This window comes from Larus michahellis, chromosome 1 (genome assembly GCF_964199755.1).
Source record: "Larus michahellis chromosome 1, bLarMic1.1, whole genome shotgun sequence".
Classification (NCBI taxonomy): Eukaryota; Metazoa; Chordata; class Aves; order Charadriiformes; family Laridae; genus Larus; species Larus michahellis.
Genome location: NC_133896.1, coordinates 41,099,582 through 41,124,478, shown reverse-complemented (window position 1 = coordinate 41,124,478; position 24,897 = coordinate 41,099,582).

Genomic DNA, 24,897 nt, shown 5'->3' with positions numbered 1-24,897 from the left:
AGATCACCAGGGAGCAAGCATTACACCAAAAGAGACGTTTGGAAGCTATAGTCTGCCTATCGCAATTGAGAAACAAGCTCTATGAAATATACTGGGAACAAAATCAGAATATGTCAAAGCAGAATTGACTCCAGGTGGTTTGAACTTCATGCACACTGTTTTAATGGATACACACTGGGACATAATGTGCAAAGTGTTTGATGCATCACTAATACTCATGGGAGCTGTAAGGCTAAATTCTTCACTTACCCCCTCATCAACAACGTCGACATTGAATGTCACTGTAAAAGTCAAAAGCTGGGTCAGCAAAAATAGTCTTTTGAAGATTTAATGAGCAATTTCCATTTATTCTGAGAGGTATAGCAGCACATCTGAAGAAGAAAAACCCAGGTAAGGAAAACCTGACACTGGCCAACTTCTCCCTGACAGGAACTATTTTAACAGATTTCAGTAGCACTCCAAGTGATTATTTATACAGTAAAAATTCTTGCTCTGTCAGTCTTTCACAAAACAATTTATCCTCCTTTGAAAACGCATTCTTCCTAGCAGGGCATAGTACATGCAGCACCCTGAGCTCAGTTCCTATGGTAATGCATGAAATTCTGTAGATAAGGAACAAGTTTAAGAGCCAGAACCATATTGTATATTTAAGATGAAGATTCTCAAATGAGCACTCTATGCAATAGGATAGTAGATACAATATTTTCAGTCAGTCCAAGTCAATTGTATTCACTTCTTTCCTTTTTTCTTTCAAGTACAGTAAATCGTTTGTATAGAATATGCTGCAATCTACCATCCTTCTAAGAAAAGTCCCAACCAGCAATCAAGAGAGAACTTTTCAATTTCTTCATTAATTAACTTGTCACCAAAACTAGAGTATGCTTTGAAATTTACTGATGCTGTGAAGTCAAAAAGCATCACCAGGACAAAGGAGAAGTCAGATATTATACAAGAAGACATGACTGGTGTTAGGGACGGCACTAAGTATTGGTATGAAATCCAGCAGAACAAGGCCATGCTCTTATGGACCAAACAAAGATTCCTGCTGTAGACTCAGAGTTCTTTGGCTAAAAAATGACCAAAAACCACTGAAAAATTAGGGATCAAATTGGACTCAAGAAAATTATGAGCTATGTTATAATACGGGTTAAAAAAAAAAACAACATCATACACTAGCAAATAAATAGGATACATAAGAGAGCGATGTATTTTCAATGTATTTTCAATAAATCAACTTGTACTGAAATATACAAAGGTGTGATTACTTATTAGGCTATGCTGAGTTCTACCTGGAGTTCAAGTGACTTTTTCTTTTTCCTTCTTCGTTTTTTACTATTTATACAGGACCTTTCTGTTCAGACACACACTAAAAAGGCATCCTACCCAGAAGATTCACCAGTCTAAAATAAGAATCAATAAACTCACTTTTAGATCAATAATGGGGGTAGAAAAAAAAAATAACCTTCCTATCTAAGGCTTGCCTATGAAATATCACTACTTAGTATTTTGGAGAGACAGAAAGATACATATTATAGGAAAATTATTGCCTTTTTAACATCTATTTGAGACCAATGTTTACTTTTCTTATAAACTACAAGTGTAAAAAGGTAAATAGTGGAGTAGAGAAATAACAAGCAATGGATTATGGAAGACACTGTGTTAGTTTGCCTAAAAAGCCAATGTTGGTCAATGGGGTTATGTTTTATCAATGTGACTAATATTTGCAATACCAGCATGAGAATACCATATGCAGTCTTAGTACTAAACATGCTTGAGGACTGCTAGGTACAAAAATACCAATCCTGACTCAGGAAGTCCCACAGCTTTGGCTGGTAGGAGGGCATACTGTGCAATTACTGCTATGTATTCGCCCTGTCTTGTTACTCTTCCCTAGGCATTTGGTTTTGGCCATTCTCAGATGATAGACTTGGAGGTTAGGTGGACCTTGGATCTGACCCAGAAGGGATCCCCTCTTTCACAGGGAGGTTTTCGCACTCCAGGCGCAGTCAGGCCCAGAAGTAAGAGCTACACTGTGAACTTTCCTCTTATCTGTTGCTTTGCAGTACCTGAGAAAATAAGAATACCACAGCTGACCCTGTATGCTAGTGGTGGTGTTTAACTAGTTGTAGAAAAAAAAGTTATGAGAAAAGGAATACATTTGCAAAAGAGGTGATCTAGGCATCACTAAGAGAGAGGTGAGCACAATTTCAGCTGCCTACTACGAAGTTTCAGGACTGAAATTCTGAGAAACCATTAAAAACTGTCATCCTCCTGAAAATACATTTTTTCTTAAGTAAATTCCTCAATTTTATTTAAGTACCTTCACTAACAAATAAAAATAAATCTACAGACTTTTTTCCCAAAACAGATAAATTTATATATTTACTTATCAAATTTGATACTCAAGATCTTTTTCATACAAAAAATTACCATGTTCAGTAGTATGCGATTAATCACGCACGCAACATTATTAATTGTAAATGTGTCTATTCAATCTGTGTTGATGTTCACACATATTTGTTGTGGAGCCGTACTTACACAAAGAGCCCACCAATACAATTGAAATATTCCAGGAAGAAAATAGTTCAATATAGTACTCCCGTGAGAGTGTCTGTGATATAAAAAGAGCAATCCCATTCATTATGTGCCATTGGCCATGGCTGATAGCAGATTTCTTTCAGCACTCTTTTCTGATAGCTGATAACCTTACAAGATTTCTTTTTCTTCTTTGGTTTGATGGGGTTTGTAGTTTACAGCAAAGTTCCTTTAACTTATTTTCTTCTGCTTGTTCTTGTCATCTGTGCCAAACAGTATTTGGCTTTGTGTAAATTTTGTATTTATTCTTTTATTTTATATGGCTTGATACACATGTATTGGTACATTCCATATAATTTTTTTGTAATCTTACTTACACAAGTATCATGCTTAACACCTTAGCTATAAAAAGAAAAAAGGTACATTACCTTCTACCCGCTTTTCTATAAATATAATTAATAACAAGTGACAACTGTCATTTGGTATTTAATTAAGCTAATATTAACTAAAAATAGTAATTACCTTAGAAGTAAGAACAGATAGTATTGAACTCTTTAATGTTATGACAAAAAAAGCTGTTAGATCAAAATACAGCACTGGGAAAAAAGTAAACACCCTATACGCAATGAATGCAAATTATGATATGTCCTGAACTACTTTGTACACAGCTATGAATGGAGGACTAAGGCTTGAGTGCCTGGAGGGGAATTCTTGTGTTTGTTTTCCAGTTTCTTGATTCAAAATTATTCCTCTGTATTCCTCAGCTGTAAGTAACCCCAGACATTCCTAAACTTCACTAATGCCTTAATTTTTGAATCTCCAATATGCCTTAGCTGCCAAGAAGTGCATCTATGTTATGCATGCACAGTTGTACCTCAGTCATGATAAATATGACCAGCTCAGTATATTCCTCACACCACACCTGATCCAGAAAGCAAAGGTGTGATTCAGTTGGCTAAACATAAACGATGAGTGACTAGTGCAAGGAGATCTCACATCCAGCTTCCATCTACTGCCTTGAAAGGGTTGGGGTCTCCCAAAAGTCCTGTGACATCCCTGTCAACACCCTGTTGGGTGTCTAATGGTGTTAGACATTGGTTCACAGACAACTGATTGACAGACAATGGATATACTTAGTTCCAGGTGAAGATACACACATCTGGAGATCTACATGTGAGCTACGTGTCTAAGTTCCCATGTTTCCATTATACGGAATGAGCAATTATATTGAATTACGTCCAAGATCAAGGGCACGCATCTCCCGGGAGTGTGCTGACAGGCTTTCAAAGCCAAGTTGTTTTAACACAGGTGACATATCAGATGCTATGGAGTAACGAATGCAATGGATTCTTTTCATGTGTCAGAATGTGGATTGGTGAATAAGCCCCCACACTGCAATTCAGGACTGGATCCTGAATCAAACCTGTGCGTTTTCTTTTTGCTTTTGAAGTGTGAAGACTTGTTTGAAACTTTGTGTTCTGTCTTTGCCATGTCACCACACACCAAGCCCCTAGACACCCATGCAAATGGTGAGCTTTAACTGGATCCCTCTCTCTTATTTCCAGTTTTAGAACAGAAGTGAATAAATCATCCACCTGTTCTTTGTCATTTTGAGAGTACTGACTCCGACCATCATTCTTCCAGAAGCACCCTCTTCTTTCACATACATAATTTTAGATAGTTGTGTGAATTGATTATCTGCAGTTCATCTAGTCTCAGAATGACTTTGCTTCTTTCGCATGGCAGTACTACTTTGTTAGATTTTTAATTATTATTCTTAAATGTATATGTGTGTCTGAATAACAGGAGAAGAATGGTGTCGGAAATATAATTTACACTGCGTACTCTTTTTCAGGATAGCCAGGACTGAAACAACAAAAGAGCAAAAACCACAATGCCTTATTTTCGCATTAAAAATTGTTGTAAGTCTTGAAAACGTGTAGTATAGTAACGATTACAAACAAAATGATAAATGGGACTAATTTTACCCATCTTCACTCCATAGATTTTAATTGTGAGGCTTCCTCTGCTTTTCAGTGAAGAAAGGAAGCTATACTTCTACATGACTATTTATTAGTACCTGGTCCAAATTGATTTCACATAATCATAGCAGACTAAAAATGAAAATACATCTCTTACAATGAGCCATACACACACATACACAGGCATACAAAACATTAACAGCAAAAGACAATTAATATTTCTAATTGCTAGCATGAGTTCAAGTACCTTGAAATTTTTCTTTAACTGTAAGTGATCTGACTGTCATGCCATGATACAATACAATGTATTATCATCAAATTACTTTCTATTACGTTAAATCATGACAAAGCGCAGAATGCATTGCAACAAGACAGAGCTTGTCAGTTGATGGGTTGCTTCTTGACATGATCCAGCTGTGCATTAAACAAATGCAAACCTGTTAGGAGCAAAGCTTCCAAATCTAGCACTATCTGTCAATTACAGTAGCAGTTGTTTTCAGCTGGCTGTATTTTCTGAATATCAAATATTAGCAGGCAGACGGGTAGAGAGGAAACCTGTGCACACTGTACAGCAATCACTGTTCTTCACAGTAATTCATTTTCCAGGGGTTCCATATTAAAGTGCTCTACTTTTTCACAAAATATTTATTTGTATGTATTGCAGTATGGCCCTTGCCTAAGTCATTTTTTAGAAATATTACTTTTTTTTAGAAATATTACTTTTTTTTAGAAATAGATATTTTCCTCAAGTCTTTTAACTTGCTTGCTTTTCTTGTTGCTCATGTGCACTAAAAATGCACAGGCCACCAGAGGTTGCTGTGGGGTGAGAAAATGGAGGAACACATCTCTTGGTTTCCAGACAGACGTTTGGGACAAAAAACTATGTTGGCTGCAAATTTCATCATCGTCACTTGTGAATATCCTTGTCCAACAACGTAAGAGTGGTCAATGACAGACTTTTTTAGAATTTACAACTCCCCAGTTGTAAGCCATGAGCAGCCAGTTTCTCCAGGAGAATGCTGTGGGAAATGATGTCAAAGGTTTTACTGAAGTCTAGGTAGACAAAGCCCACAGCCTTTCCCTTGTCCACTACATAGGTCACCTTGTCATAGAAGGAGGTCAGGTTAGTCAAGCAGGACATGCCTTTCATGAACCCATGCTGGCTGGGCCTGATCACCTGATTATCCTGTATGTGCTGTGTGATGGCAGTAAAGATGATCTGCTCCATAACCTTCCCCGGCACCAAGGTGAGACTGACAGGCCTATAATTCTCAGTATCCTCCTTGTGGCCCTTCTTGTAGGGTTTCTATAACCCCTCATGAAGGTTATAGAAAATTTAGGCTAAATAACTGAAGCAGAAAAAAAGTGTTCAATGTACAATTTCACCTGGAAATGTAAGATTAGTGGAAGGTTTGAAAGAAGACTTTATTTTTTCAAATTAATAAGCAGAAAAGTCTAGTAATGTTACTTCAGAAGAGCTAGTTCATTTCCTAAAGATATCCTGGGGAGGGGGAACAATTTACGTGAAAGTACTGACAAGTGTGTACATTTGAACGTACAAGCAGCCACAAACACAAAGTTCCAGTTAATACAGTGTGCAACAGACACTCTTCCCTACAGCTCTATTTGCAAGTCAGCTAGAATGTCAAAGCTCTGAAAAGAGTTCCGTTTTAAACAATGTTTCTGAGGGTCTTTTAACTTGCCTCTTTAAAAAAAATCACTGTGGCATGAAAGTTGGTATATATAAAGTTTGCAACCTGGGAGCAATTTTTTGAACTAAGTAATACACCTTCATTTTTTTAAATTAAATTGTACAGGTCGTTAACCTACAATCCTAAGTATAGTTATGACATTTTCTCTACATGTATCAAAGGAGTGTTTAATTACACATGTAAAATGTCGAGCTAGTTAGGATAATGCACATTTCTGAATTTCAAAAGAGTAGGAAAGGGATTTTAGCCAGTCAAGTGTTAGAGAAAATTAGTTGTTTAACTGATATCCAAGTTAAATATTAAGCCCCAAATAAAAAAAAAATATTTTTTTCTAAGCCCTACCCTAAGTTCACACCCTGATGATCCATGTCTTCTTTCCTACACAGAACATAGCAGACGTGATCAGAAGTATTACAAAAAATACCAGCTGGCTAAAGCAAATGATGAATGAGGTCCTCCAAATTCTTCATGGTAGTCTTTGATTTGCATTCCAAAAGTAATGCATGTGGCGGAATGAACATACATAGTATTAAATTTTAGTCTATAGTGCCTCTAGGACTACTTTTCCTCCTTTTCACCTATTTAGAACTATGAGGGTCCAGATGCTCTAACCTGTTTCATTAATAACACTATAAAATACCAGTAGCATTAAAGTATTAATTTAACTAGAAACAAAGCTAGACAAACTCTTTTCCCTCACAGCACCACTGGAATACTATGTAGCTTCGGTCTTCTTCAAAGGATCAGAATCTGATGAGATGCTTTTGAAAAAAAAAATCCAACTTCAGTGCATGCTTTCAAGAATCAATTGATTTATGCTTCATCTCATGTCATTTAGTGGAAATTATCTGGTAGAAGAGTAACTCAGAATATCTCAGAGAAAAGGCCAAGCATGTATTATGCAGCAGGAATCTTGATTGTGCCACAATTAGAAAACAGTCTAAAGAAAATATTAATTTCTAATACTGTGGCCAGGCTGCAGAATACACTGGGCTATTACACTTCACCAGTGATAGACACAGTGGAAAACTGTAAAAGAGATTTAAAATTACTTTTCTGAATTAGGAAGCCATCAACTTGAATTTTTAGAAACGTGCAAGCCATCACTAAATGATTCATTGAAGTAGAAATGATGAAAAGTAGCAGACTCTTGGCCCACCCCCTAGCAATGATTATCAGAAAGAAATAATTGCTTTGATCCTCCCCGATTCCTGACAGAGCCCTCACTGGACTTGTTAGAAACAAAGGACTTCTAGGAACAACCCTTCCTGCTGTATTTTCTGGGTTCCTTGCTTAGTCATGGCTAAATTTTAAGTCTGGACTTGTAGCTATGATCTGCAACATATAAACTCAATATCAGAGCAAAGAGCTAATGAAGGAGAAAGCAGGTCTGCCTCTGACACTGCTGGACTGCTGAGACTATTTAGATTGCCACCTTACACACAAATGCCCTGAGGAAAACATGGCATCTCAGCACAAGCATCTTGGAAGGATAATTGCCCTTAACCTGAGGAGTCCAGAGAGCGATAGGACTTCGTAAACACAGTTTGGCTTCTCAAAAACGTGGCTTACTCCTGTCTGCACCATTTCCATCACACCAAGCCATTCTGCAGGGAGAAATATGTTGTGTCAAGTCCCATTCAGTTACAGCAGTGGCATCCCAAAGAGTCTGCAGGTTCAGCTTGACTGCTAGAAGAACTTCAGGGTTCTTCCGTCTGCAGCACCATAAGGCTGGATAATCTGCTGGCACACATCATCTTGCAAGCTTGTACTTACATAGTAAAGCAGAATATCTATCCTTAGGGCTGAATTCCATATTTAGAGATCATTTTTTCTGCTTTTACTCAATAGATCTTTATTTCAAGTTTGGCTTTACTGAAATCCAAACAGCTGTTTACACTAGAAAGCCTCAGACCTGCCAAGACACCAGTATGTACTCAGTTCTGTACTCTGCGGGTAGTCCTATTCAATTCAGAGAAACTACTCACAGTAAGTACATTTTAAGTATGGATATTTATATCGTCGTAAAATCAAAGCAGACCTACTCAGGGTATGTAACAGTAGCAGAGTTTGGCCATAATAAGCATTGTTTCAAGCCTCTTCTAATCAGACTGATGTTTTTATTCCTTTTCATAAATCTGTGTTATCAGTTTGAACTGGCCTTTGTTCCACCATTTTTAATTCTGCCTTATTTCAGGTGTCACTAAACATCCTTTTGTAGTCTGGGGAGTCATAGTACTCCTAGGAGTTTGGTTTTTTTTTCCCCCCCTCCTAATGAATTTTCTGAAGTCTACTCCAGAGAGCTTTTAGTGGTTAAGAGTTATAAAGTAATTTCAGTACCTTCATCAGTTCAGCAGAATTTTGGGTCTATGCTGTGCCAAGACAGTTGACTGTCAATACCAGCTGTCACCACAACAAATGTAAAGGAAACAGATTAGAGGAAACAGTTTCCTCAAGATAACCACAGCCACCGAGCTACTGATCGTCTTGTTTTCAGCTGATTTATCACCCCGTGAGAAACTTCTAAATTACTTTTTTTTATTGGGGGTGGGGGGAGGGATATTAATGGTTTTAGGCATTATAAGTTTCTTTTAATTAATTTGCTTAAAGAACTAGTAAATATCTATGAATTGTCTGGTGTCATCTTGCTTTATCACGATATTTATACAAAGGATGTGAAAGAAGTCAGGGGCAAATCAATTCCTGTTTTTCTATATGTCAGAGACTAGTCTAGATATATAATATTCTGACTTTTAAATTGCATAGGATTAAGAAAACAAAGCTATATTTCAGGTTATTTTTGTTTAAACTTGATTTCTCTAATGAAAACAAGCTCAGAAAAACTGTTGCATCCCCAGTCCCTGAACTATAGAAGTAAAAACATCTGGTACAATTGCAAAGTAAAGAATTTAAGAGAAGTGGCTGACAACAAGGTCAGATGACTGGGGACTTTTCAAGGATATGACCTTTTTGTAATTTCAAGGATCTCTTATACGTTTACCTTTATATGGGGAGGTCTGTGACTTCCTTAGGCTGACTCTCCACTCTTATTAAAATCTCCAAGATTTTTCCTGACATTGTTGTTACCGTGGAGGTTCTATCCTTGAAAATAAGAAGTATATTTTTATATGTTTTGTGGCATGTTAGACTTCAAGCCTTCTACTCTCTTGGAAAAGACTGGAGCCCTTTCTGCACCTTGTGTACAAATAATCTCGTGAACTCACAAACAACAAAAAGGTGAAGTTTATTTTAGAAATCATATTTCTCCTCAGAGATCCTGTTGACATCATTGGTCAAGTTCTGTTTTTTTGTAAAATGCTGGCTGGTTAAGCTTGAAATGTTTCTATTCAGTAAGATTTAGGCAGCTTTAAAACAGATGGCATAGGATGATGCTTGGATTTCTGGCGGGTCTACAGAGCGGCTGGGAATTGGGACCCCAGGGAAAGTCCAGCCCCAGGAGAGAGGTGCAGGCTGAACTGTCCCACAGCTGGAAACTCTCAAGTCCCAGGCAGCTGCTCAGGGAAACAGCTGGCAGCTGCACCAGAGTTGGACCTGTTTCACCCAGCTGCTGCAGAGACTAGGGAACTTTCCCTTGGCTGGATATTTCCAGCAAGTCCAGGAAAGAAATTTAGAACACATTTTCTTCTGGAAACCATGGGGTTTTAGCTAACTTAGCACTGAAAAAGTTTCCCGAGTTGTGGCACCATGTGGAAAGAAGCCAATGTACCAGAACTGGAGGAGCTGGAGATGAAATCACATTGACAGACAGTTTTTCTCTTTCTTAAAGTAATAAGAAATAGTGACATTTGCTCTAATAAAAAGGCAGGAATGTTATCACAGATGTCCTGGGTCTGCTGCTAAAAATCACAGAATGTGTGGCTTGAGATAAGGATGAACACAACTCCTGGAAATTAAAAAATCAAGAAGACAATTCCCACAAATATTACACAAAAAAACAACTGCAACAATCCTCCCCTCTCCCCTGCTCCATCCCAGCTCTGATAGATTATCTCTATCAATGCTAGGATATGCTAACCATGTAATATAAATGTCATTTTCATCTATCTTTTTCCTTTCAGCTTTATCTCGTTCTGTAGCAGGCTTGCCATGAACTTTAAATGCACATTGTTCATGATGGAAAGTGTCCTTTTTCCTTTCTTTATGACATAGTCCTTCTTTTGGACATGAGAATAATGGACATGAGAATAATAATCTAAATGACGCTAGGTACTGAAAAGCTGCATTTCTTGCTACTAAGTAGCTTTCTTGCTACCAAGATATCTCAGGATTCTTCAAATATTTTTTTTTTCTGCAGTGATGTGCCGATAGCATAGCCACAAACATAATGCTATAGGTTAGTAATGAAAATAGTCTGGAAGAAGTGTAGGGAGAAAAAAAGCTTGAAAAAGCATTAACAGAATGAACAAGCTGCACTTCTTACTTTCTTAAGGAAGAAACCAATAATGCAGTAGAGCCCCACACAGCCTTCAATGGATCTTTTTGGAGCTAAATCAATTAAAAAGACGTGAAAGGAATATTATAACCATTTAGAGGAACATTTGAGGAGAGAAAATTAGATTTACTTGGCATAGAGTACCCTTGTCATTGTACTATAGAGAGAACAAAGGACCTCAAGGGGATTGAAAGACTGCAGAAATGTTCCACCTCTGGCTTTTAAAAATGAGATTTTCAAACAGGAGTAGGAACAAATTTTAAATAAATGATCCCTGGATTTGATGGCACTCATTAATGATGAAACGAAGAAACTAGCAATAAAGGGCATGTTTCAGTTTTCAGGGAAAAGAATTAGATCAGAAGTTTTTATCAATTCTATTGAACAAAAATTTTAGAAAGATTTTCGGAAGAATCAGAAGCATAAAAAAAATTATAAAGAGGAACACGGGACAACACCAGAGCATGGATGCCCCGATAATTACAATGTTTATGTAGGAGAAGACTGGTCAAAATCATCCTCATACAATGAGAAGAGTATATATACAAGTATATGTCACTGGGTATCTTCAAGAACAGGTCAGACAAGAATGTGAGAATAAAGTCAATCCTTTCTTTGAGTAGCTAAATGGATTATTTTCTGAATGCTAGATGATTTGCAGCAGCTGTTCACCTTGGTCCATAAGAACAAAATAAAAAAGATATGCTGTAAGGAAGAATTCATAAAATAAAATTATAATTTGGATGACAATGTACTAGAATTGCATTGTAGCTTGATTGCAAGAACTAATTGAATTGACAGCTTCAGACTGTGTATAGGTATCATTCATACGCCATTTTGAACTTATAATAAATAATTAATTTAACTCCACTGAAAAGGTCAATTCAATAATCTGTCTACTTAAATTCTCATTAAAGGATTTTTGTGATGCAGAGATCTTTTGTCATGTTGGGAGAAGATTACCTTTCACTTTAGGTGACTTCAAAGGGGTTACCCTTTTCTCGTTGGCGTTGTCAGTGAAGGGGGATGACTTCTGTCCGACAAACAGACTAAACAAACAACAAACAAAACAAGTAAAAAGCAGACAAAAAGAAATCTGTAGAAAGCTTACTCTACAGTACAAGGGAGTAATAAGATACATAAAAATTCAGCTCACCTGATGATAAGTATCTGCTCTTTAACTTGATTTAGCCACTCCCTCAGTGGACAGAGGCATCTATATCACGTGCTTCTCTGTCTTCTTTCATTCCTGATAGCAGGAGCTCAGGAAATTAACTTACATTTGATAAATTTAAATGAAATTAGTTGAATCCTGGAAGTTTACCTCACTGGCCAACAAGTCAGAAATTCTTCTCTGAGGTCCTATTTATTTCATAGCAAAATATATAGGTCTAAATATTATTTAAAAAAAAATAACATTGCATTTTAGGTTTTGGAATTCTAGCTCCCTGCTCAATGAATGAACAATTGCAATTTCATGCTTTTAGTATTTCTTCTCAAGAACTGGAATTAGTGAAATTTCCTTGTGGCTGTTGCTCATTTTTTGCAGCTTGTAATTTATTGTTTAAGGGTTTATTTTGCAATGCACTTCTTTCATTTGTTGTATTACTGCTTTAGGTTTGCTTTCATTTTAAACAGGTTTGAAAGCACTTCATGTTTGAAGAGCATATTTCCATGTTAATAAACGCTATTTCAAGTGGCTTTTTATCTTACGCACTTTTTTTTGCCTTCAGTGTAATCCTAAGTGATGTCACCCAGTGAATTTAGGGCACTTGGAAGGATGTCTGAATGCTTGGAAGTGCATCTTGAGTACCTTAGAAGTTAGCTGTGTTCAGCTTTCACTTCGTAGTGCTAATAGCTATAATATCTCTGTATAGAAGCAACAAAGCTAACATTTTGGAGACCTGGAAGCACTGAAATTTGACAGGCAAATGCATCATCACATTTCATAAGTAGCTAAATGTGGGCAATGTCCCTCTCTATGGAAAAGGGTGAGTTGTTATAATGATTCCTTTTCCTTCTCAAAAAACACAGCTGGTGGAAAGGCAGATTCACATCAGTATCAATTACCAAAAAAAACAGGGAAGAGAAAACACTGGATGCAAGTAATGTATCAGGTCCAGACTGAACTGACTGAGGTGGGAAATGCACTATCAAAATTAAAATCTGTTCTTAATTATTCTCAGATTGCATAAGTTTTACTCTAGAATACTTGAAAATCATGTGATAATATCTATTCCACTATAGTAAACAAAATAAAATACTTAAAAATAAAAAAATAAATCAAACCAACACCAAAAAAACCAACCCTAGAATAGTATAAATTTCAGCTATCATATGGGCTTCTATTTTCTATCTAAATTATTTACTGTGTCATCTAAAAATGCGTCCACATTTCTACAAAAGCCAGCAGTTAGGTTTTGATACTTTGCAATGCTGAATTAAATAATTGTCTGTTAGGATGGTGGACATCATGGTTATGGGCTTACGTAGGCTTATATTTTAATAAGCAAAATAATATGATCATATTATAAGGGTACAATTCAGAGTTGCTTAGAAAGCTAATTGTAAGAGGTCTGAAAAGCATCATTGGCATTCTGAAGTGTTGCTCCATACCTAATGATGCAATAGTTCCCTTTACGGAATTCCACTCCTGCTCTCCTCATTTTTTCCAGGCTTCCATTAACATCTTCTGAGACTGATTTGTTTTTAGAGAAAGTGTGCATGAGATTGGTTTGAAATAGCCATGCTGCAAGGTCACAATGATTAATCATGAAAAAGAAAATTTTTATTAAACTTGGTTTCATACCGTTAGTCTTGTTGAAAGTGAAGTTCTGTAATACTGGGATAGGAAGACACTTGTCATTTGACAAGCGGTACTCTTGAATCAGGAAATCATCTTAAAGATTTCCAGTGCTATTTCTGGCCTGCCAAGTACTGCACAGATTTTAAAGCTAAGCATTAATAAGCTTCCTTTAAGTATTACAAGTGGATATGTTTTATTTTCATTAATTGAATAGCACAGAGAAGGCTGGATAGAAAAGTAACTTAACATCCCAGTTTTCAAAGAAATACTATTACAATGATCAACAGATAATCATGGAGTAATCTATATTGGCACCTTTCAAAACTGGAGGTCTCTTTTCCCAAAAAGGGGGATGATTCTCTCCTGTAACATCTTCTTTGAAACGTGATGAAACACAGACTAGAGAAGTGGACAGTGAGGTGGACAGAAAACTGGCTGAACTGCCGCACTCAAAAACTGCCGCACTTGTGATCAGTGGTATGAAGTCCATCTGGAAGCTAGTTGCTAGTGATGTACCCTGGTATCAACGCTGGGGCCGATAGTTCAAAACTAACACCTTCATTAATTAACAGGACATTGCAGACTTGCAAACTACACAAAACTGTGAGGAGTGGATGATGCACCAGGCAGCTGTGCTGCCATACATTGACAGGCTGAAGGAATGTGTCGACCGGAGCTTCATGAAGTTCATCAATGGGAAATGCAAAGCCCCGCACCTAGGAAGGAATAACCCCAGGCACCAGCACAAGCTGGGGGCTGACCAGCTGGAAAGCAGCTTTGCAGAAAAGGACCTGGACGTCCTGGTGGACAGCAAGTTGATCATGAGCCAACAATGTGCCTTTGTGGTAAAGGCGTCCAACAGACTCCTGGGCTGCATTAGGAAGAGAGTTCCCAGCAAGCTGAAGGAGGTGACCCTTACTCAGCATCAGTGAGGCCGCACCTGAAGTACTGTGTCTAGTCCTGGCCTCCCTGGTGCAAGAGAGACATGGAGAGTGTCCAACAAAAGGGGCATCAAGATGTTTAAGGTACTGGAGCACCTGTCCTACGAGGAAAGGCTGAGAGAGCTGGGACTGTTCATCCTGAAGAGAAGGCTCGGAGGGATGTTGCTGATGTGTGTAAATATCTGACAGGAGGGGAGTAAACAGGGGAGAGCCAGACCTTTCCCACTGGTGCCCAGTAACAGGACTAGAGGCAACAGGCACAAACTGAAATACAGGAAATTCCATTTAAACATAGGACAATTTTTTTTCATTCTGAGAACAGGTTACCCTGAAAGACTGTGTCATCGCCACCCTTGGAGATACTCAAAACCCGACTGGACACAGCCCTGAGCAACCTGCTGTAGTTGACCTTCCTTTGAGCAGGGGATTGCACTAAATGACCTCATGAGGTCCTTTCACTCAAGTGAAAGACTGGTCTTCATACACTGCAGAGTTCCAGGATGAACTATTGAAGTTATTCTTCAAGAGAATTTCAGAAATGGTTTTACAACTTCAACTTCCATACCTATGGTGCATCTTCTCAGACATCCGCAAGTATTATAGTCAGTTGGAATTTCCTATGTTTCTCACAAACTGTCACAAAAGGTCGGGACTTCATCTCAGTATGGCATGCAAAACTATCCCTATAGCTTCACAGCTAATATTTGTCAAAGACACAGTCTGTGGCATTGCTGTCAGTAAATCATTGATTGCTTAAACTGTACCTCTTTCCCCATAATATTCAGAGGAAGCATGGTCTTCCAGCTTTTCAAGCCATAAACTCCAATAGCTTTAAAAAATAATTACAATAATTCTATGCCATATAGATCCTGTTAGTCTCTAGAAAATGAATTATTTGACTGCTACTAACTCCTTCTGTTCTCCGGAGCTACTTAAGAGAGCCACAGGCCTCAACCAGAGAACCCTGAATATTGAACAAAGAAGTTTGTACCACTCAGTCTTAAGAGCTGTGCTGATAGCATTTTTATCTGTGGGCCATAACAGCTATAAGACGTGCCATGGGACCTCTGGTGGTTAAGACCTGCTGACAGAGCTTGTAAAAAGCCTTGAGGCCTGCATCGTCTCACTTCTGGAGAGAGGTCAAATAATTAATTGGCCAGGACTTCTGATGAGGTAAATCAGCATAGGATCACTGAATTCAACAGATCTTTGTCAATTTTCGGCACCTGAGGATCTGACTGAAGTCCTATTGCTCTTATTTTATAGAAATGGACTGCAGGAAGGGAAAAAAAAAAAAAAAAGAGCTTGGCAGCTAAATTTGTAATTCACTGAATTTTCACATTAGCAGAAATATATAGCTACTAAAAAGGTACATATTAAAAAGTCAGAGGTAATATTCCTGGACCATCCATGTCTTTTTCTCATATAGTGCACAAACATATTCAATTTCCAGATCAGACACTTTCAGACATAGCAGGAGTCTATGCTCTCCACTTTTTCCTGTGACAAACTGTCAGTAGGAAAGCTTACATGACAGAAGCTCAAAAAATGCCAATCAGAACAGAATATAAGTGACAGATTCAAAATTACACTGGCACTACCTCTTGCTCAAAGCTAAATGAGTACATTTCACTCATATTGTCCAAATACCGGTTGCAAAAACACTTTTTCTCTTATATCGAGTAGTATGAAATGACTTCTCTCCACCTTCCTTCCTCCAGGAGAATACTCGGTGCTCTGTTTTGTTCACCAACCTGATGCAGCTGTGACCTACAATGAAATCTTAAACCAGCCTCCTAAACCCCACTATTTTGACTGGTATTTGTTTAGCATTTTGCTAAAACAGACTAATATGAAAGCAGGTCCTTATCCCAGGGAGTTGGGTTCTTGGGTTAAGAAAGGGATTGTACAACTAGCGGAGCGCTTCCCTGTGAGTGAATGCAGCATGCCAGTTTAAAACACACAAAAACCCTTATGGAGGTCACATGCTTTGACAAATACCATGCAATTCAGAATATCCCAGTTAGACAAGACAGGTTAAACTGTTTCTTTTTGTCACTTTAATAAGCATGGGAGCGATGCAGTGGTGCTAAAAAGGGGAAAATCCAGTCCTGTGAACAGCCACTGGATGTTTGAAAAGCAAATCACTGGGAAGCTGAGAACTGATTTTTGGATGCTTTTTGCCTATCAGGCATAAGATAGAACTGTCATTCTTTTTGTTCTTTCTATTTAGAGAGTGTCCTTTCAGTGCAAGCCTCCTGCAATGCATTCTCCTGCAACTCCAGGAATGCTGGGGCAAAATAAAATCTTGTCAATATAGTGTTATTAATGATTTTGTGGGCTGTCCCTCCATTGTCAAGTCTTGTGCTAGAATACCCTATGTTGTCATTTGTAGCTTGCTAGAATAAAAACATCTCAGTGTTAGGATCTCCAAATGTATCTTTTTTGCAAGTATTCCAAACTGCTATTTGCATTCCAACTTTACTCAGATTCTCCAACCGGGGCCAAAAAAATACTGGACTGGATGCATTGAAATTCCTAAATACTATAAAAGCCCAACAGCATTCTTGTGACAAAATGATGAGTAGTATTTTATTTAATTAAATGGTCACAGTCTTTGCAAAAGTGGAAACACAATTCTAAGTGAACACACACAGAATAAACTTCATAGCAGTCTTTCATCCTGCTGTATTTTAGGATTTTTCTAGGCATCTTTTGATTGAAGAACTTGAGTAACAAACTCAACAGTACATTTTAGATTACAGGATTCATACTCAGGGTTGCATTCCCCATAACAGAACTGTATCAGTCTACCACTGACTGCAAATGAATATGAAGAATAACACCTGGGGGAGTCGTACCTTTCTTTTCTTCCTGATAATTAAACTATTGAAATTTAATTGCATAAAGCCGGACTGTGTAGCTGACAAAGAATAAGGGAAGGGAAACTTCACAGGATGTCTCACTTGGAATGTTTGACTTGGGACATATTTTTTTCTTGGGATAATAAATAGAAGTGAAGATATTTTATTTTTTTATTTCCCCTTGACTATTGTTATTGAAGGACTGATGTCCCTTTCATATTACTGCTTTTCTCCTGCTCTTGTAATATTCAATGTCAAAGAGAAGTATATTGAATTATATTATGGAAGGAACTGGCACATATGATAATATGTTGGCTCACTGAATTGAGTTTGTATTGAAGTTACACATAGAATAATCCTATTGTCAAATCTGCTGTTGCTCTTCCTCCCCGTCCACCCCCTTTTCATGATAACGGTGTCTGTATGTAAAGAAGTAAAATAGACTAGCTCATCAATTCTTATAGGTCGTTATTCCCCTCTCAGCTATTTGAACCTCTTTGGATCCTTCTGCTAACTTATGATAGCAAGGTATCTCAGTGAATAAAATCAGTTTCTCTGTTCTTTCCTGATATTTAGCTCATCTGACTTTTCTTCTAAAAAATCACTTCCATATGCCAAGTTCCATCTGCTTACTATGATGCTGGAATATAGCACTTGCTAGGCAAATTTAATTTCTGCTTTTAGGACATAAACCTTACATCCTTTGCACACTCAAAGTAGAGATATAATGTGGATTCTGAGTGTGCAGAGAATATAAAATCCAGTCCCTAGATGGTAGTTCTAATATCTCTTTCTCTTTTTGGCATGAAAAATTCTTGGCCAAATCCTGGAGACCTGATACTACTCCCAGGTACACCTTTGTGACTTACAGTGGGAGTAAACGATGTAGAACATGGTGCTATGTTTACACTCCTTCACCTTGCAATAGCATTTCATGTCTTCACACATGCACCTATTCTTAGACTAACCCAAATTCAGTTAGTTTGACTGTCTAGTTTACAATGTATAAACTGCAGGCCAAAATTATGTCAAAATTTGAAGCTTTCAATCTGTTTTAAATATCCAGTTTATATATATGGTTTAAATATCAATCATAAATTTTTGCATGTGTACACTCTTTCACGCTATTCCAACTTTTCAAAATCTACACTTAAGAATAAATATTTTATATTTAATTTATACTGTATTTTATATATATTTTATATATAACATAAAGCATATCGTAACCTTTAAGTACTTAACAAGCCTATCTGTATGAAACAATAAAATAAATTTTCAACATAGAATAAATTTTTACACATGTGTTGTAAAGCCCTGGAAAATAGAGACTATCATAGAAATGCTGACACAACTTAAAATGTAGCAGTATTAGTAAGGTACTAGTTGAATGTAACAGTTGAAAGTTCCAGAAATTTAACCTTTTGCGGGCAAGACCACCTGTCCTACGCCATACAACAGACATAAAGGGGCACTGTATAGAATGATGACTGCATGAAACAAACATTTTTGCTTAGATTTTGTCTTATATATGTTCTATAAGCTAATACAAATATTTAGGAAGGATTTGATGATTGCATATCAAAACTATTTTTATCTAGTGTTTTTTTAATTCTTTCCTTCTAGTTACATTTATTTATTTATCAGTATCAGGAAAAATTATAATAAAATAATACCATTTTAAAAAAATAAAAATAAATGTTCATTTATCATACTTCCAAGGTTAATGGGATGTTTTCCATAAATATTTCAGGGTGGCTCTGTATACATCTTAGTTTTATTATTTCAGAGTAGGCAGCATTATTTACTCTCATCTTAGTGGAGTTCCCGTTACAGTTGCATAAACAAAATTATCCTTTGGTCTCTAGGAGCAAAGGAAGCATCGAAGTTTACAGCATCTCTTTTAATGTACAATGTGAATTTTTCTATTGGGATTAGCATTTTTTCACTTGCTTTTCCGGTAGGATTGGACATCACCCATCTGGTGTAATCAGAAGAAATTGTAAGACTGCTAGCAAGCAGAACTACATTACAGGAGGATTTGGACATCTGTTTTCTGGTGACCCTTCTGTAATGCACCACAATCAGAGTGAGGTGCATTTGGTCTTGCCAAGAACCTGTCTCTTGAAGCAGAACCCAGATGAAACAGAATTTCCCAGCTGTGCCATGGAGCAGGAGAATCGTCACACATACGCTCTTCCTCTGCACTCTTTTGTCTACCCTATGTATTTAGACCTAAAACATCTTAGGAAAGAGAATGGCACCATCTGCTCCCAGAAATAAAGTGGGACGCCCAGGTATGATTGACAGAATATAAATAAGAGCTTAGTCAAACACAGCTAATGTCCAATCCAGAGCAAAAATGAACAACTCACAAAGGTGTGAGTATTGCACAGCTATGGTATGTCAAAGCTGAGGTCTGATTGATTACTATTTTTAGAGCACACACAGAGTTTGTGAACAGCTTTAACCTTCATGATTTTCTTGTTCATTTTGTTTGAATTGTAATGTCACCGAGCAAAGTCAAAATCAAAAGCCTAGAACTCAAAGGGGATGATGTTCAACACCAGTATTTCAATTCACAAACATGTTTTTTACAAGAAAATCAGACAACTAAGAGCTGTAAATCTACATTGCAACAAATTTATGTGTCTATCTAAAAATAATTCATCTTGGAGCAAACTTAATCTCTTACTGTGTCACCTAGAAGGATGATTCAGTTGCCCACAAATAGACAGTTAGTGCTGTGTTACACTGCTTAGGACATTCCATTCAGCTTCCACCTACCATTCTAAAAGGACACAGGTTTTTTGAAGGATACATGTTTCCCTTGCCAGGCCCTTTGGACATCTCAGATACCTCAGGTCCCATATGGCACCAGTCTGATGCTGAGGCAAATGATTCCTATACTGAAGCCCTAGCGGTTTATTAACTACGATGGAGCTTATAGAATCATAGGATTGCCGAGGTTGGAAGGGACCTTTCAGATCATCTAGCCCAACCATCAACGTAACTTGGACAAAAACCACCACTAAACTATACCTCTAAGCACTATGTCTACCCATCTTTTAAATACCTCCGGGGATGGTGACTCAACCACTTCCTTCAGCAGCCTGTTCCAATGCTTGACAACCCTTCCCATGAAGAAATTTTTCCTAATATCCAGTCTGAACCTCCCCTGGTGCAACTGGAGGCTTTTTCCTCTTGTCCTATTGCCTGTTACCTGGGAAAAGAGACCAACCCCCCCCACTCTAAAACCTCTTTTCAGGTAGTTGTAGAGAGCAAAAAGGTCTCCCCTCAGCCTCCTTCGTGCATAGATACCTAAAATTAGGGCAAGTTGAAAACTACCCTATACTAAACCCATGGAATTTGGTGCAGCTTTTTTTAGGAAAATCAGGCAGCTAACTTGTGCATTTGTGAATTGTATAATTTGTATTAATCCATTCAAAAGTGTCTGTGTGTGCCTGTGGATGGAATCTGGTCAAATGTGCCTAGTTTAGTTAAATGCAGGTCTTCATAAAGGTTTGAACAACAGCTTTACAGAGTCTTTTGATTGTATCAACTGGTATTGGCTCCACTCAGATTCCACAATCAAGTCCTAGTGCATCTTGTGTTTCCCTAGGCTATATCATCTGGCCTTCAGCTGCAAGGCCGCAAGGGAATGGGTGTACTATGGTTTCTATGTCACAGCTGTCAGCCACATACAGACATCTCAGACACCCCAGGGCTTCTCAAATGGCATTAGACACTTATATGTCACCAACTGAATCAAGACGTAAGTCTTCAATGACTATAAAGAAAGACTGGGCACCTAGTCTACATCTAGACATCTAAATTTAGATACCCCAGTCTGGAATTTCATCCAACCCTTCTTTTTATTCATTGCTCATGAAACCATCTCCATGTCATTTCTGGGCTGAAACCAAAAAGCCAAAATGTCAGAGGAATACTAAGAGACCAAGTTCTATTAGAGATATTTTATCTTGGCTCTCAGAAAGACTGAAACCAAGGAGATGATAGCTGGAGAAACTGTCTGTATCAATAGAAGATTCTTGGCACAGTAGCTTTTTTAAAGGAAATCAACACCTCCAGGTTTTGCTGAAATGATCTTCCCCATAAACCTGTTACAAAAATCCATCTTCCACAAGTTCTGTCTTAGTCCATTTTGAATTAAATGCCCAGCTAGCAAACTCAGAGCAAATAATTGGCCTACAACATCATTACATTTGATTTCTGTTTGCCAGCAGGGCCAGATTACCTATAATTGTTCTCTTTTGTCATGGATACAGTTTGCTTCACAATTAAATTGCAGTCACAGTTGGTGTAAGTATTTTAGCTGTGGGTAGAAATGTGAGGATTTCTGCTTCTAAGAGATTTGCTCGTACTGCCAGGTAGCTGTTTTTCAAGCCTCTGTGCTCTTTTTGAAGTTATGTTGTGAAAGCTGATGTAGGAAACTAAGAAGCAGCATACAATGGACTTTCTGGGGGCTCTCCTGGATTTGATGTCAATTACCTGTTTGTCTTTGTCTTGGAAGTCCCTTCCTATCTTCTGCTTTGAAGAATTAAACTAGAATAAGAAATGCTGTATTACATCTGGGTAGATTTGACTTTACAGGCCCAGTGTGGAACCTTGTAGAGGAGTAATAAATATGTTCTCCACACTGGCAGCCTCACTTTGCCTATTAAGACTACAGAAGATAACCATTGCTGCACTTCATAAACTCTCTATAGGAAGCAGGTTCTTTCTGATCCTGAGTAACTACCAACCTACCTTTTCCACTGTTGAATTTAAGGGCACGGGTGATTTACAAGGGAGAAGGTAAAGATAATTGACACATAATTGAAGTCAGACGTAAGAAACAATAATTTCAGTTTATTTGGACTTTCATATTTGCACATTTCCGAATTCTTTTATTTCCAGGGAGGTGCATTGTGCTGTCTGCCTTAGCAGGAATTGTACTCAAAAGAGCCTTTCAGTAAACTGCAACTTCTTCGATAGGCAATTTTAAGTTCTTAAATAGACACAATTTCTATTTGAAGTTATAGAATTTTGCACCTTGGGTTGAGCAAGTTCCTTAAAATTATATTGCACATAAAACAAAAAACCCATTTCCCACCCAGATGTTGAATGGTAGGTGTTTCACATGTGGCATACAGAATCATACCATATTGTGTTCATTTTCTTATAAAAGTATTAATGATGACAGAGTTTCATCTATCAGACTGAGCAACAACAATCTGTACCTTGCTACACCATGACATGAAAATATTTAGTTCTATCCTTTTTAAAAGAATACCAGCTTTCCTTCTCAATTTTTATTAAGATAAAGAAAAGAAAAATAAATACTAAGAGATTAAATGAATAATTTTACACACCATTACAGCTTGCAAGGATGAAAGTCTAGTTTCATCACTGATGTGTTCCTTAGCAGAATTTACTGAGTTCTATTAATTGAAGACATCATTTTCTGCAATCAGTGGTAAGGGTGAATTCTTACACATTTGCATAAGGAAATTTGGAGCCGCTTTGTCTCACAGAGAAAAAATATATGCAGAAGAAATTCTCAATACTTGCAAAGGAATGAGTTTATCTGTACTTTGCTGTATTGAAGGATTTTGCAAAATGTCTTCACATTAAAATAATTCTCAAAATCAAAATGCTTATAAGATGATATAAGGAATTTTAGGGCATTTAAATTAAGCAGTAAAAGAAATTTCAAAACATCAAAGCAAGGAGCTTTTATAATGTGCTGCCGCTTTATTTCCTTTGTTGTCTTTGTGTGTATGTTTTAATTTAATAGTTATGATACATGATCAAAGTTTCAGATAGTCCAAACAGACCTCATGTATGTTCATTTTATAACTGGATTTTATGAAAAATATTATTACAGCCAGATCTACTATTTGAATAGCTATTTCACTGCAACTGTATCAGAACACAGCTCATTCCCTTGCAAATGAGTTTTCACTCGATATGCTGGTAACTGTGCTCTTCTTTTGGCTTTTTAAAACCCTTAGGGATGGATGATCTGGACACAGCTATAACAGAAGTATCAGACAGGAGAGATTGTGACAGAGAAATGAGTCTTTGCTATTGGGGAGGATATTGTATGCAAGAACCACGGATAATATAGACTATGAAAACAAAGGTACATACTCACTTTAGCAAGAATTGTAACCTCATCAATAATTAGTATTTCTGATGGATAATTTTACAGATTCAGAACATGTCGGTATTTTGTTGTGCTCCATACACTTGTACTCCCTGAGGTAAATATTGTCTTAGTGACTGTCCAACATACAAGACAGTTTAAAAACAAATCAAGACAGAAAACAAATAGAATCAATATTCAGCTCCCAGCAATATGCTTAGTAGCATAGCTCTGTACTGCTGGGAGAATAGCTCTCCGTTTCCAGTGTTAGGTAATGGTCCTGTGTCCACTTTTCTGATAATAAATTCTGTTTAGCCATTTCTTTTGTGGACATCAGGGCAAGGGTTAATATTCCAAGATTCAGCAATCCAGATGCCACTCAAATGTCAGAACATCTGACATTTCTGGGTCTGTTCCATCTGCTGGAAGATGACAAAGTGGGAATTAGCAAGTCCCAGCATTAGGCACCTAAATTAATCAGGATTAATGGAGCTCCTCATAATGCTTGTTGTAAAGCAGCAACAGCATCCTGATCTCTCTTGTTGTCTTTCTAGAAATATTATAGGGAATGCAGGAAGACCAGCCACTGGATTTAGCAAATTAAGAGAGATGCCTAAAATTCTGCTGAACTGGAATCTACTGTCCCCATTTGACATTTTTATGGGCTCTGCACCTTTTGCAAGGTTCCTCCAAGAATTGTACCTGTGGTCAAATGGTCAAACATCCAAGTGTAACATTTTGAATTTATATTATGTGGTGGTTTCTCATCCCTGAAAAATCTATTGGCTCATCTTCAAATCTTAAATGTTTCCAGCCACAAGTTTGGATTCTGGCAACCCCATAAGTAAAATAAGAACATGGCTAGGAGTTTTTCTGCAGCTTGCAATAGTGAGAAGGGGCAGCCGTATCAGGGAACGCATGGTAATAAAACCCTTTAAGCTCTATTTGGACTACCACAGTTTGATTTGAATCATAAATTGTGAGGGTTCAACAAAAAAACAAACAAACAAACAAAAAAACCCCACAAATAAAAGGTAGAGACTCAGACTGAAGTCAATCTTTCTATTCTATTGCAGAGGATTCCTAAATGTTAAGCTATAAACACTATCTGATTGTATCTGTCCAATATAAATATAGGTATTTGTGCAAAAACAAGTATTTATTTTACAACAGGATTAAAGAAACCCAGTGTAAAAGAATACAAACACTTATCTGAGAGGTGAGAAATGTGTTGCATAGTTAACATCAAACTGAACAAATCTAAGGGAAGTCTCCTATTCACGAGTCTTCATCAGAAATCGTATCCTGATTTGAGAAACCACCTCACGTAGAGTTTTGTCAAATCAGCTGCTTTCCCCAAAATACTTTCATGATTTGATGGTTAATTCTGGTGATAAAACATGGTAAATATGCTTAAGACACAAATTAAGAGGCCTCAAGTCACTTGATTCTTATA